Genomic DNA, 14,624 nt, shown 5'->3' with positions numbered 1-14,624 from the left:
TCTGGTTGCAGAGAAGGGACATAAATCAAAATGACAGAAAATTTTGTTCTGTAGCTTAATATTGAGCTGTCAGCAGTCTTGGCCAGTGCACAAAATCGCCTGAGAAAAATCAGCTACAGCTTTGGGAAACACTCTCCTCAGTTAAGCAAGAATTCTTCGGAATGATTTAGCTCCACAGCCTAGATCCATACACACGGAATTGTGTCAAGCCCAGGTTAGTCATGATTGCCTGCTGCTTGCTACATGAAATGAGTTTTTGGTGGCACTCCATCTCTGCATCAGCTCTCTGCGGCCATCCTGTTGGCAAACGGAGTGGCCAGAGAAAGACCTGAGTTAGCACAGGGACTGCACTGCCCTCTGAGACCGAAGGTGGCCCTTCCCGGATCCCAGCTACAGTCTGCCTATTCTCAAACTGCAGAGAGGAAATCTTTTGCAACATTGCAATTTCAGGACCTCCTGGCACCCTCTTTTCTCCCCTTGAAAGAAGACCTGTGCTGAGGTCTCCTCTGCAAGGAGCATCACCAGCTTCTCACTAAGGTCGGGCACCTCAGGCACCACTGACAAGCACTGCAGAAACAGCAGTCTCATGTCACAAAATCACAGAATGGTTGAGGTTGGAAGGGACCTCTGGAGATCATCTAGTCCAACCCCCCTACTCAAGCAGGATCACCTAGACCACGTTGCACAGGATTGCATCCAGGTGGGTTTTGAATACCCCCAGAGAAGGAGACTCCACAACCTCTCTGGGCAACCTGTTCCAGTGCTCTGTCACCCTCACAGTAAAGAAGTTTTTCCTCATGTTCAGATGGACCTTCCTGTGTTTCTGTTTGTGCCTGTTGCCTCTTGTCCTGTCGCTGGGCACCACTGAAAAGAGTCTGGCCCCATCCTCTTGACACCCTCCCTTCAGATATTTGCATTCGTTGATAAGATGCCCTCTCGGTCTTCTCTTCTCCAGGCTGAACAGGCCCAGCTCTCTCAGCCTTTCCTCACAGGGGAGATGCTCCAGTCCCCTAATCATCTCCATAGCCCTGCGCTGGACTCTCTCCAGTAGCTCCATGTCTCTCTTGGGCTGGGGAGCCCAGAACTGGACACAGTACTCCAAGATGTGGCCTCCCCAGGGCTGAGTAGAGGGGGAGGATCACCTCCCTTGACCTGCTGACATCTTCCTAATGCACCCCGGGATACCATTGGCCTTCTTGGCCACAGGGGCCCATTGCTGGCTCATGGTCAACTTGCTGTCCACCAGGACCCCCAGGTCCTTCTCCGCAGAGCTGCTTTCCAGCAGGTCAGCCCCCAGCCTGTACTGGTGCATGGGGTTATTCCTCCCCAGGGGCAGGACCCTGCACTTGCCTTGGTTGAGCTTCATGAGGTTCTTCTCCGCCCAACTCTCCAGCCTGTCCAGGTCTCTCTGAATGGCAGCACAGCCCTCTGGTGTCTCAGCCACTCCTCCCAGTTTGGTATCGTCAGCAAACTTGCTGAGGGAGCACTCTGCCCCTTCGTCCAGGTCACTGATGAAGAAGCTGAACAAGACTGGACCCAGTACTGGCCCCTGGTGACACCGCTAGCTACAGGCCTCCGACTAGACTGCGCCACTGATCACAACCCTCTGAGCTCTGCCCTTCAGCCGGGTCCCAGTCCACCTCATGGTCCACCCATCTAACTCGCACTTCCTGAGCTTAACTATGAGGATGTGATGGGAGTCAGTGCTGAAAGCCTGGCTGAAGTCAAGGCAGACAACATCCACTGCTCTCCCCTCATCTACCCAGCCAGTCATCCCATCACAGAAGGCTATCAGATTGGTCAAGCATGATTTCCAATGTCCCTTATGTAAAGGTCTGATTTTACCTCTGGAGGTAAGTCCAGCATAGAAGAGGCCATAGGCCTGATCAAATGCCCCAACAGATAGTTTAACATCCACAGGATCCGTGATGAAACAAAAGGGCACCTGAGATGCCAGGCTGCACGGAGCCCACCATCCGCCCTGCTGGGATCACCACCCTTTCACGCCAAACCTTCGGGGTGGCCGGCACACTCTCAGGCTCTCGCTCAAGCAGACTCTGCCGCTGACCAGCGCTGTTGGGTTTCTGGCCTTGACCAACGTCATCAGCGGCATCCGATGCAACGCGTGCTACCTAGCCCAGTGTGGGACGGGCTAGTGCCGTCCCCAGTCCTGGTGGTCGCAGAGGTGCCACATGTACGGCAGTATCCAACCACTGTACCGTGAGGGCAAGACGCAATGGGGGAGCACTGCGCTGTGCAAGATCTGTGAGAGCTCTGCCTGACTGGGAGAGAGAGGGTCGGGTCTAGTGTGTGATAAATAGAGTTACGTGTCTGGGCAGGTTATCACAGCTGAGAACAGCTTTTGGAGAAGCTTTTGTTTCAGTAACATTTGGGGAGGAAGCACTGGCTCCAGGCTATTCTCAGGAAGAACAACTTTTTGTGTGTGCAAATGGCCATTGCCAAGCCTCGTGCTGTGCTGCTAGGGCTCAGTGACACGCGGCCCTGTGCCTGACCCCCATCCAGAAGCTGAAAGGAAGCCCCAGGGAATAAGTTCTTTAAAAGAAAAAGCAATCCAAAATTATCGGTACATTACAACACATTGAAAATACGCAGTATCTTTAGCATGATGCAACCTGGCAAGAGGTCTCGAGGCTTGGTAGTTACTCCATCAAATCATCCTCAGGAGATGACTAAACATCCTCTTCTCCCAGGGACTATTTGTCACTGTCAGTGCTGCAGAAGTTCAGCAGCTATCTATAGCACCACGTGCTGGGAGCCAGCTCCTCCGCCCAGACCAAACTGGTTAGTTTGGATCAATGCTTGAACGTGAGACATCAAGGAAACGGCAGAGTGCTGCGGGAAGCTGCCTCTGTGATATTAACTCTTCACTCAGCCACTCGATCAGAAAAGCTCTAGCATGGTATGAAGGCTGCTGGTGAGCAGGAAGAGATGGCTTCTTTTTGGGGGGAAGCATAAACACCAATCCCAGATGACGAGGTTTGTGCAAGAGTAAGAATATTCACCTACTGTCTGGATCAAATTTCCACTCGGATAAATCTGCTCTGACAAGCTAAATTCCCTACCTACACTCAGCTATGAAGAGCGTTCTTGAATTGCCCTGAACTGCTACGTAATCTCCTGTGCCCGGTTAACAGCGGTGATGGTTCACCCAGATATGGTGGCAGATCTGGGATGGATGCAGTGAGCTACGCAGGTTTTGCATATTACTTTGCAAGGACAACTAGGAGTTTTTAAAGTAAATGAAGCTAAATAAATACATACTGAAGAGAGTGCTGCTAGGGATAGCGTAAAAGGATGCCCCTAAGAACATTAACTGCTTTCACTCCCATGCAAAATCTCTCCCATCAGCTGGGATTCGGGGCTGCGGGAACCTGCGCTCTTGTATGTGTGGGCCGAGGTGGGCATCTGCCATTGCTGGCAGCCTTCACTAACAGAACTGCTGCAAGGAAATGTTTCTCAGCAAAGAATTTGGGTTGCAGCATGTTTGTGAGCTAAAACAGGCTGACAGGATCACGGAGGTATTTTGAGAAGTTGATAGCCAAACTCCTCGATGGGAGCAACAAGTGGGTGTTTTCAGTCTGCACACAAAACACTCACGTAATGCTGCTCTAGCAAATCTGACATACTGGCTGCAGCGACTTTCTAAGTGCCTTGCTTGCACTCATTTCCAACAAAATATATGGAGAGCAAAAAGGAGACCGCTGAATTACGGCATCGACAAAATATGAGAGGTTTAACAGCTACAAGCGTAAATAGGGGTAGTCGACACAGACTGTCATGGCCACAGGGATGAAAACAGCTCCGTAATTCAGATCAACCTGAGACCTGCAGAAACTTGACTTCAGCAAACGAAAGCAGATGGTGATTGATCAACGCACCGTCAGTCCTGCAGATTAAAACGAGCTTTCTGCAGAGCGCCTTAAAAATAGGGGTGTGTAGGCAAAACAACACGCAGGGCCAAAGCAAGGCGCAGAAGTTAACTGGAAGAAGACAAATGATCTCACGTTCCCCGGTTCAACGCGGCAGTCATCTGGCAGACCTGCTCGCACAATGCGTGCCCCCCTCCCGCCGACCTTCTCGAGAAGCCCCCCCGCCCGGGCTGCTACAAGGGACCTCTTTGTGCCACACCACCAGATTCCCACCAGCTCCCTAATTAAACAGGGTACACTCCTGCTGCATAAAATTAGATAAAAAAGATTAAAACTATTTCTCCTGACAACGTATTCTTCAGGGGCTCTTACCAGGGCTGTAAAACATGTGAGACAGAGTTTAACGAGATTTCCCTTATGAGGAATGTAAACAGACACTGTTAACCTTTGCTAGCTTCTTTGGACAGATGCAATAATTTTCCTCAGAGCTACAAGTGAAGCCCTCTTTTTTGTTAAACGTGCAATTTAATCAGTTCAGCACTGAAAACCCCAATAAATCACAAAGACTGGCAGCACACTGGTGTGCGGTTAATAAATATCCATACAGCCTGTTTCCTGAAGGTACGATGAGAGACGAAGCAGCGCCGCAGCCACCTAACTGAACGCACGCTGCTTTGGATCAGGTCTCAGAAAGGACGTCATTTTATGTCATTTTATGGGTAAGGTGTTGGGACGAGGACTCTCAAGTGTCTCAAAACACGAGCTAATTGTGTTTAATTGCAACTCATTTATATTTGAGCATCCACAAACAGGTAGGAATTAACAGCCAAATTGTTTGCTAACATCTCAGGGAAGTCTGTGGGCTTGTCTCTTAATTGCTCTGTTTTATGTGTAACAGCTATGGCTTTAACTGAGCTGAAGAAACCAGCTCAGGCACAACGCTTCTCCAGGCAATACACCTCAACACACGGGAAAATACCGAGACTGAGGGGATGGAGAGTTATCTTCCTGCATAAATTACCTAAAAAAAAATGCTTGGCAAATGTGAGGCAGCGTTACCTAGATCTTTGTTTTTCTGCATTTCAGTGCACTTCCTGGTGTGAACACTTGCACTTTTTAAATGTACACGTGTTGAAAATTTAATCGGTGTTGTGGCAATTTGTTTGTTTGTCATCGGCTGGCTGCACGGCGATGCTGTAAACGATGAGCTCAGGTACACAAACCTAGAAACATGCGTGTGAAGGAGGATGCTGAGAGTATGGATGGGCCCAAAACAAAGCAGCAAGCAAACCTGGGAGACTGCTACAGAGAAATCTTTGCGCTCCCTGGACTGATTTATATCATGCAAACATCCATGCCTTTGAGCTTTGCATTATCAGTGCTTTTCACCTGCCCGAGAGGGTCCATCAGCTTACAGAAAATATCTGGGGCATATCACCAAAAGCTGCCCGGAGGACAGCGAGCTAACCGAAGGCAATTATGCAACCGAAAACCATGGCTAACATACCTCCCATCTGTGCATCTCAGATCTCTGATGTGGAAAGTTGTAACACAAATATTGCATGAATGCAGCCTGTACACAGCACTGTTTCCAGGCATGACCTTTATTCTGCTGGAAGTAAGCTATCCCTTGAATAATCCCAATTCTCTGATATTTTTGATTTCTGTAGAATGCATTGTACCCACCAGGCTTTGAATATACAATATTGAGGAAGCAGATGACGCAGGCAGCTGTTTTCCCCCACCCATCCCTATTTATTTTCTCTCTCAGGAAATACAGCACATGTGAACATGCCAGATTAAGAGCTTTGGAGACTAAAAGTCCTGAAAGTCTCTGTACGGGCTGTGGATAGGGCACACACAGATGCCATACAGGCTTCTCCAGACTCCTCTATCAGCGTAGTCCAGCTTTGGAAAGGCATTTCCCCAAAACTGTGGGGTTGCACTGTCACACAGAGCAGAACGAGAGGCCGAGCCCCAAACTGTGTGTGGAGAAGGTCTTCTTGGAGCCATGCGAAGCACGAGCTCGGAGCCGCCTCTTCCAGGAGGTACCAGTGAGGCACCCCACCGCAGTCCCGCAGCAGAGGCTACCGCAGACTATCGCGGCTCCGCAGCTACCGCGTCTGCTGCGGGGAACGCCAGCCCTGAACGCTGGGCAGGTCTGTGGGATGGTAACGCTGTGGCTTACCCACACAATGGACCTGACTTGTGGGCCTGAAATAACAGCTGGCTTCCTGGACTGTCCTGGGAGCACTGAGATCATACAGATGCCTACAGCTGGCCTGTCGAAAGCAGCATACAAATATGTCATCTGCAGAAGAAATTAATAACCTACTAGGCAGATTCTGCCCAGCTCCTCAGCAGCTGGAAGAATATCAGCCTGGGAAGTCCCAGGAGGGGTGCGAGGCTGGGGGCTGAGCGATCTGCCCTGGCTATTGGTGCAATGCCGTCTCCCACCGTTGTCCCGAACTGCACACGCCCTCGACGCCTGCAGCTCAGTTACCCCGGCAGAGCAATGCGCCTGCCCTGTGCCGACGGAGACGGGAGCGTCCGACCTGCCGGCCGGCCGGGATGCCGGGGTGCTCGTGCTTCCGCACCCGCAGCGGCCACCTCGAGCACCGACGGGAAGGCTTTCGGTGGAGCAGCCTCTGGGTGCTGCTGGTCTGCAGACCCGCTGCAGGCAGCCACAGCCAACGCCTTTGTCACCCCTGGGAGCGAAGGCAAACACGCGTACGAAGTGAGGGGTAACTCACGCATTCGTCCATATACTTGCTTAACCGAGAAACAGGCATGAAACATAGTACTGTGATGGGGAAATGTGATGCTGAGTGCTGCTGTATAAGGGACACTATTATTAGCGAAATGTTTTCATATAATTACATCAGAGCATAATATTTTGTTAGAACTGACTTCTTTGCCCCCACCTCCAAAACCGTTCATGCAAAAATGCACTGTAAAGTCAGGCTGGTTTCAACAAATATTTAAAAAAGCAGACCACTGGTGTTCAGGCATCTGAACAACAATTTTCCTTGTTGAAACTGCAGAGCTCTCCCATTTTGTAAAGCAAGGGCAGTTCAGCGGGGGAGCCACGCGCCAGCAGCGTATGCGTGCAGCGTTAGAGGAGCGGGAGCTGGTTGTGCGAGCGGGACGGCTCCAGCCTGCCTGCCCTCACAGCAGCCCGCCGGGGGACGGGGAGAGCTGAAACTCGGTGGCCCTCGGATGACGAGCCGCTCAGGCAGCCCGGAGGTACCAGGAGAGGGTCTGACGTTCCTCCCAGCAAGGCAGCTGTAAGGGACAAACTGCCATGAATCCGAAGAGGAGGAGAGAGCAACTTCTCTGAGCTGGGGCCGAGTTCCTGACAAATGACATCCCTTACCTGTCTAAGGCTGGGACCCACTGTGGTCCCGTCCCCCCCTGAATCCACGGGTTTGCCACCGCTGCTCAAAAATCCGTCTTGCTCGGCGCTCGGGATGATGGATATTTGCTTGAACTTCTCAGAGAAGACTCAGACAGAAGGCGGTTACCGTACCTGTGAGTGCCACCCTTAGCCTCATGGAGGCAATTTTAATGCACTTCATGGGGTGAGGACACACCCGCGCAGAGAAGCACTGGTGATGTTTGTGCAACACACTCTGTTAGGCCAAGTGATCCAGCCAGAGGAAACAGATAAACTCCCGACAACACGAGCCCTTTGTCTGGTTTAAAATAGCAGCAAGCTTGCAGCTGAAGGCAGGCTGTGATTTACTGCCCTGCGTTCGACTCGGTTACCTCCAGCGGCGCGTCCGAACGGCTGTGCCGAGCGACACCGGCAAAGCGACCGCGCTGGCTCCACCGTACGCGGCACCGCGTTTTGGGAGTCCTTCCAAAGACCCCGCGCTGAGCGCGATCGACGCGGGGGCCTCTCACGGGTCACGGGAGAGCCCAAACGCGGGGTGCACGCCGCGGCTGCGCGCGCTAAGCCTGGGAGTGCCGGTAAGCAGCGGTCATGTGAGCGGGCCGGCAAGGTTTTGCCTAAGTAGCGCTTGCTCATTAGCAGGCATTAGGAGCCAGGGTTCGGGGCGCGCGCTCGTGCGGGCCTGCCGGGGAGGGGGCCGGCAAGGCCCGAGCTACAAAAGGCGCCTTTGTTCGCTGCCCGCTGCTCGCAGGGGCCCTTCTGCCAGGCACGACAGTGTCTCTGGGCTCACGCCGCGCGCTGCAGCGGTGAAGCCTATGCCTGGCTGTAACGAAACGTGAAAGCTTTTATGGCAGTTAACGGGCTCTTTCTGCCCCCGGACGACCCGGCCCCGTGGGTTATTTCGCCGGGGCAGAGCAGCACCTGCGTCCGGACTGCCCGCACCGCGTCTCTCCCTCCTCCGCCACGTTGCCCGGGTTTCCCTAGGCACGATTTTCTCCTACCGACTCTCTCCGTCCGAGATAGCTAGCTCCTACCTGAGCCCTACTGCTTAGATAGCCAGAGGCAGATGTAAAGACTCTGGCCTTAACGTCAGGCCTCCCTCTTGCGCTGCTGCAGTCTGCAACGCCACGGTGGAAATGACCCCCATGCCAGGTAGGTCCGTGCGAGGGAAACGGCCCCGGGTGCAGCACCCGCTGGAGCCCTGCGCTTACATATGGATGGGGGCACCTCGTGCTGCAACGCGTGCGCAGCACAGATGTTTTCCATAAAAGCAAGTCTCGCTCCCCTCCTCACGCGTTAAACACACACTCGCTGTTTGCTGAGAAAACCTAAGAACTGCCCCTGCTTTGCCAAACTCTACAGTGTAACGGGGTGTTTGCAAGCACCGTGAGACTCGGCCTTGCCTGCTTGGATTAATTATTGATGACCCGTACGGCTCTGCCAAGTGACCTTACTCAATTCAGTAGAAAATCATTTTAAATGCCTCCAGGAAAGAATCTGGACATAAATATGTTCTTTGTGCATACATACAAACAGATGTGCATCTTAAATGCAACCAATGCATTAGCTATTAATGGGACTTAATATTACACTAGAGTGGGAAAGATTAATTTCCAGGGCTGAATTTGCAGCCCAGTGGCGTTCAGGCACCTTCCTCTGTGAGGCGCTTTTAAAGACCTTAACCTAGGAGAGTATTTCATTGCTTTCCTATACCCCATTGTCTCCATAATCCATATGAAATATGCAAAATGAATGCAGGCTTCTGCATTTGCAAAGCATCGCAGGGGGATTTAAATCACAGAACTCTGGCAGATCCAGATACCAGCAAGAAAGGGGATTTTCGGATTATAAAAGAGAGAAGTCTAAATTTAAGGTTTAGATTGCTGCTTGGAGAAGTTTAATTTTAAAAGTATTAGGCCAAAGCTGCACTGATAATGTGACCCTCTACACAAGACACTCAAAGATACAGCATTAAAAGGCTGTTTCTCACCAAACAGGAATTTGAACTACCGTAAAGATAATATTATTTATCTTCAGATGGTGTTTCCTAAATCAAATTAAATGAGAGTGAAGCTATGAGAATTATCTGGGTGACTCTCCGGAAGCTCAAGAAGACGGACGCGTTGGTAGGCAATTCTCCTTTTCAGATGACGTTAGGAGCCAATTCAGTCGTGTTATGAACCAGCACTTTACTGCTTCAAACCCTTTTCTGTGTAAGAAGCTAAGAAAGTAGCCAAGTTGGAAAATTAAGGCACACTTCAGATCTTCAGCTGAAAACCCACTCAGCCCGGACGGGGCCATGACACGGTCAGGCCACAGCCTGGACCTAGCGAACAGGAATGACGGGTCAGCGGCGCCTGCCCGACCCCGGGCCTCTCTGCTGCGTCTCTGTCCGGCCGCTCCTCCTCCCCGGCTATATATTAAAGGTAAGGTTCAGCCCTGCACAGTCATGCTGGGTTTAGCACCCTGCTCAGGAGACACATTTTTGTGTGCTTACATTTTTGAAATAACATTTGGCTTCATTAGTTTGTGCTAGTGGGAGAGGTGGGGGTGGTGAGGAGGTGATACCATTGACCACGAGATGAACAGGAAAAACGCCGATCCCAAAGAAAGGGAACAGCATGCACTTCACTCATTTCTGAGTCCCAGAAAACTTCCTGAGCAGATTTTTCTATTTTAGGTGCTACTTAAATTCCAAGAAAAACAACTGCTAAATTGTATAAATTATAGGTAGTCTATTTAAAGAAAAAATCTAAAGATGGCTAATATATAGACAGATAATACAAAATAGATTACTACCTCTTCTGTGCATGAGAAGATAGTTGCAATTCTTATTCTAAGAGCCCACTTCTCGGAAAAAGAAAGAAAAGTTTAATAAATGGGTATTTGCAGACACCTAGGCTGGAGTGATGAACTGCTGACTGTATAGCAAATCCAAAGTATTTACCCGGCATTTTCTGCAGATCCTGGGCTAAAGAGGAAGAGGATGACTGGGAGATGAGCTCCCTATCCGACCTGCTGGCATTCTTGGGTATCACACTGGCATCTCTGTATTTCTACAAAGCAATCACCTTGTGCAGTAATTTGTCTTCTTTGGACAACTCAGTTTTTTAATGGGATTCCAAGTATGGTCTTCTTCACATCAGTTCCTTTGCAGACTTGAAGTGTCAGATTTGTCAATTTGACAAGTTTGAATATTTAATTAAACACCAAAAAAGACCAAGGCAAAGGTTTACAAAGAAATGCTTAGAGAATTTGCATAAAATTAATGGGAACTCAGCATCCATCCTTAGAGCACTTTCGGGATCTCAATTTAAACATATCACTATGCAATGCTACCCATATTTTTATTCTGTGAGACTTCACTGATGAAACAAAGCTGCTCACACCAAATGTGAGGACTGCATTTTGAGTGCGCCAAAGTCAACGCTCTGTATAAAAGATGGCAGCAGTTGGAAAAAATGCTGGCCAGTTCCAAGGGAAGAGTTTGAAGGTAAGCAAGATGCTTCAGATGAGCTGGGATTGCAGCTGGATTGCTCTCCCATGCATGTTTTAGGACAAGATTCCCACTAAAAGACACACTAAAGAGAACAAGGAGCGCTTAAGAGTCAAGAGAATCAGTCATTTAGTGGTTATATTTAGGGAAGGAATATTAATCCAACCTCACTATGCTCAAGGATCTCAGGAACCCACTTGTCTCTAAACATGCTCTTGTGCAAACACTGGTAACTTGTACAACGAAGACTGACCAGGAAGAGTTCAGACCTAAGCTTTTAATAAGTGCCTAATTTATTCCCACTGAATTAACCGGGGGTACTTCTCAGCAGAGCTTTCAAAAGCATGCACTTTGCCACAGTTACTCTAAATTATGGCTCATTTGCTTAAGCCTCTCTATAACTCAGATGTTCAGACTCTTCTCTTGGGAAGTTTGCATGCTGCGAGCATCTGCCCACTTTTGCTTCACTTTCCACAGCGCAAAGCAGATGAGACTTTGTCTGCCTAGGAAATACTTTTTTCTAATGTCTGCAGACTTCTTGATGTATCCATACAGAACCTTCTGGATTAAAGGCAATGAGCTTTTGGACAAGGAATTATCCTTTTCTATCTGCACTGCACCTACAGCAATGTAGCCTTGACTTGCTGATGTCCAAGTTCTACTGCAATATATTTTTTTCTATTAAATAGCAAATTTGTTCTATAATCCACATTTGCATGTGTTTGTTCATGTTTTCTTATAAAAATCAAATTAAATGGTTCAGAAGAGCATAAGAAAGTTTCCTACCCGTCCAGTATTCTACAGGTAAGTCCTCATTTTCCGCGGATTATTCTGAACTCTTCCCAGGTTCTGTCACAGGCTGTTACAGAAACGGGGACTGTATCTGAGCGGGGAGAAAAGCCCTGTGCACATCACTAAGACAGCAGCTCTTTCTGGTCCTCCGGCACACAATTCCCCAAAGGTGGCAACCCGCGGTGCTGTTCTTCAGCGGCTGCGTCAGCTGCCCAAAGTGACAGATCTGAGCAGCAGCGTTGGGTTTTTTTGTTTCAGTGAGGAGAAAACCAGGCCTGTCTGGCAGCTGAGCGGGTGGGCACGAAAGCCTCGTGCCGCGGGCTGCAGCCTCTGAGCTCCTGCACGGAAGCCCGTCCCGTAAGGACGGGAAGCTGGTCACAGAACGGCACCACGTTGCATTTACGGGCCACGCTTCACCCAAGCATCACCCAAGCATCTCCAGCTGCTGGTGAGCGTGGCCAGAAACGTGCTGCGCTGCTGCCACAGCGACTGCCGAGGGCAGCAGGGAAGGGAACCGACCCAGAGACGACTGGGGCTTCGGGCTTCTCCTCCCGGCTCTTCCCACGCGCTCCCGGCACCGGACGGGCACGGCACGGGGAGCAGGGCTGAGGAAAGCTAGCTAGCGCATTTTTAAAGGTGTCAAACCGCATCGGCGTTTGTGCTTAAGAATGGATTACGGAAAGTATGCTAAGCTAACATTGTTAGTGTAAGGATTAAATCCCCAGCGCTCCTGGCTCTCAGCCCTCCACTTAGACCATGAGAATAGCCGAACGTTTATACCCACTTCCTCCTCACTTTGCATTACAGCTCCTCCGGCGAAGGCTGCTAGTGTGTCCGACTTGCTGCCTGCTACAGCGTAGGCTTAGTGCAGACTCAGCATGAACTCTTGGCCTCGCTGAAGTCCTCCAAGAGTTTTGCTAAATCTCAGGTCCCCATGATGTCAATGGCGTTTTTGCTCCACGTTGTCAAATAAATAATCCCAGATTTGAAACAACTGACTGAGGAATAATCACGTTTGAGCAGCAAAGCATTTGGGGCGCTTAGCTCCAGATCGAAGCGTAGGACTGTAAGCTCTCCACAGGTAACGCAGGCCTGGGCGCTGCTCCGAATGTGTGCAGTGTCTAGCACAATCTTCTGGATTGGTCCCTGGCTGCCACTGTCACAAATGTAATGGCTAATAAATACTGTGGCCACTGCCAAATCGTTTCTTTAAATTAGGCTGTGTGGGACTGACTAGACGCTTCCTATGGCAGGCTACTGCAGCGTTATTCACACATGCAAACCACAACCTGAAACCACAACATCATCAGGATGCCAATTTTACTGTCTTTGTAGTGCACCTAGCACACCAGAGATCTCATTTAGAGCAAAGTCACCGGGCACCACAGCCACCGCTTTGCTTCCAGACCCTGACAGCTCATCCTTGCAGGGCTAGGATGGTTTCTAAGTAAGTTAATTGTCCAAGAACCAGGAGACAATCATTGTGCAATATAATGTGCATAGAACAGCTGTAATCCAAAGGATGGCCCGGAAGAAATGGTCTCTTTGGAATAACATCTCCATGTTCAGAGCAATGTATGATGCAAGATTTTTCCACTGCAGGTAAATTACGGTTCTTCTGTATTTGACCTCTCCCAAGTGAAAACTGCAAGAGTTTGCAAGTCATGCCAGAGCACAGAACCGAATTTCTAACGATGGCCCCAAAGCACTAGGAAGGATGTTTCGGCAGTGCAGCCTGCACTGCTGTACTCTTTCCTGCTAACAGTGGCTTTGAGACTGCGTCACCGTCTTGGTATCTGGTTCTGCTTTTATCTGAGCATTTCTGTTGAGACTAGTTTCTCCCCTTCGTGTCAGCTTCAGGTGAAGAGTAATCTTTTAGAAAATGAAAGGCTATAATACTGGTTTTAGCTGTGGACAAATTACTTCTATAACCCAACCTGGCTGGAAATGACGTTAATTTATATAGCATGTTTGACACCTTTGAGAAAATCTACTACTTAAAATACTTCAAAGGATAACTTTGCACTGGGTGTGGAACAGTCAAGAGGACTGTATTCTCTGCACAGATTGCTAAATTCTTGCAAGGCATCTTAGGCTGGAGATGTATGTCTATGAAGTGAAAAAACCCCAATTCCATTCAAATGTATTCAAGACAGCACAGAGAAATCTGTGGAGGGCTAATCAATCCTTGTGCTGTTTTTTCCCAGTTTCCAATTAAGCAGTAGCTTGAAATGTAGGCTTGGTACGTGTGGTGTGCGAGTACAAACACATAATGAAGAAATTTTGTCCATTCAAGCCCTAGTTTGAAAAGGACTTGTTAGATCATAAAGAGAGATTCTTCATCCTCATTAAGTAAAACATAAAAGGAAATGTTCTAACTTATAGCAGTATACAGTAAAGTTCAGCAACATAAGAGGTTTAATGGCCTATTGCTTTTCTACTGCAAATGATGATCTGCAGCTACTGGAGAACACCCTTCCAGACCTGGTTGTGTGTCTCATTCCCATTTCATACATCCACTCTGGATGGAATGGCCTGGAATTATCCAAAGTTCATACAAACAGATATGTTTTGTGAAAGCAATGAGTACTGAAGAATCTTTGCCAGTATACCTATCTGATATATATATGGTATAAACTGTCTGAGTAGCTCAGTGCATACGCAATACTCTGCAGGTTTTATGACTGCATATGTTTGAATTTAATAACTAGCCAGTACGAGTTTAAAGGATGGACTTTCTAGGATGTCTTATGGTGACCTATAACACAGTGGATCAGGATGTATTTGGGGCCTGGGGGTACTTTCTTATCAGCTTAAGGCCTGCATCAGCTGTAATCTTCCCACCTGTAGATCCCAGTGTGCTTTGTGCGAAGCGCGAGGAGCTGAGGGAGGGTGCGGGAGGGCCTCGGAGCGCACAGTGCACCCCGGACAGCGGCCCCGGCCCCGCTGGCCCGGGCTCGCGGGTGCCCCCACCTCTCCCGAGCCTTTCCACTGATCACACTGACGCCTAACGGCAGCAATCACGGGGCCCCGAGCCAGCGTCCGAGCCCTG

General features: G+C 49.4%; 1 protein-coding gene and 1 long non-coding RNA gene across 2 annotated transcripts in view; one reads left to right on the top strand and one right to left on the bottom strand.

Moving 5' to 3' along the window:
- LHPP (phospholysine phosphohistidine inorganic pyrophosphate phosphatase) overlaps window positions 1–14,624 on the bottom strand; it is a 105,813-nt gene that overhangs the window by 4,752 nt on the left and 86,437 nt on the right. The window lies entirely within an intron of this gene.
- On the top strand, window positions 1,218–11,485 carry LOC135328761 (uncharacterized). Its single transcript, XR_010389797.1, has 2 exons — window positions 1,218–9,710; window positions 10,248–11,485. It is a non-coding gene; the product is annotated as an uncharacterized LOC135328761 (long non-coding RNA).

This window comes from Dromaius novaehollandiae, chromosome 6 (genome assembly GCF_036370855.1).
Source record: "Dromaius novaehollandiae isolate bDroNov1 chromosome 6, bDroNov1.hap1, whole genome shotgun sequence".
Classification (NCBI taxonomy): Eukaryota; Metazoa; Chordata; class Aves; order Casuariiformes; family Dromaiidae; genus Dromaius; species Dromaius novaehollandiae.
The sequence above is the reverse complement of the archived record's forward strand: the minus strand, read 5'-3'. Positions and strand labels throughout refer to the sequence as shown.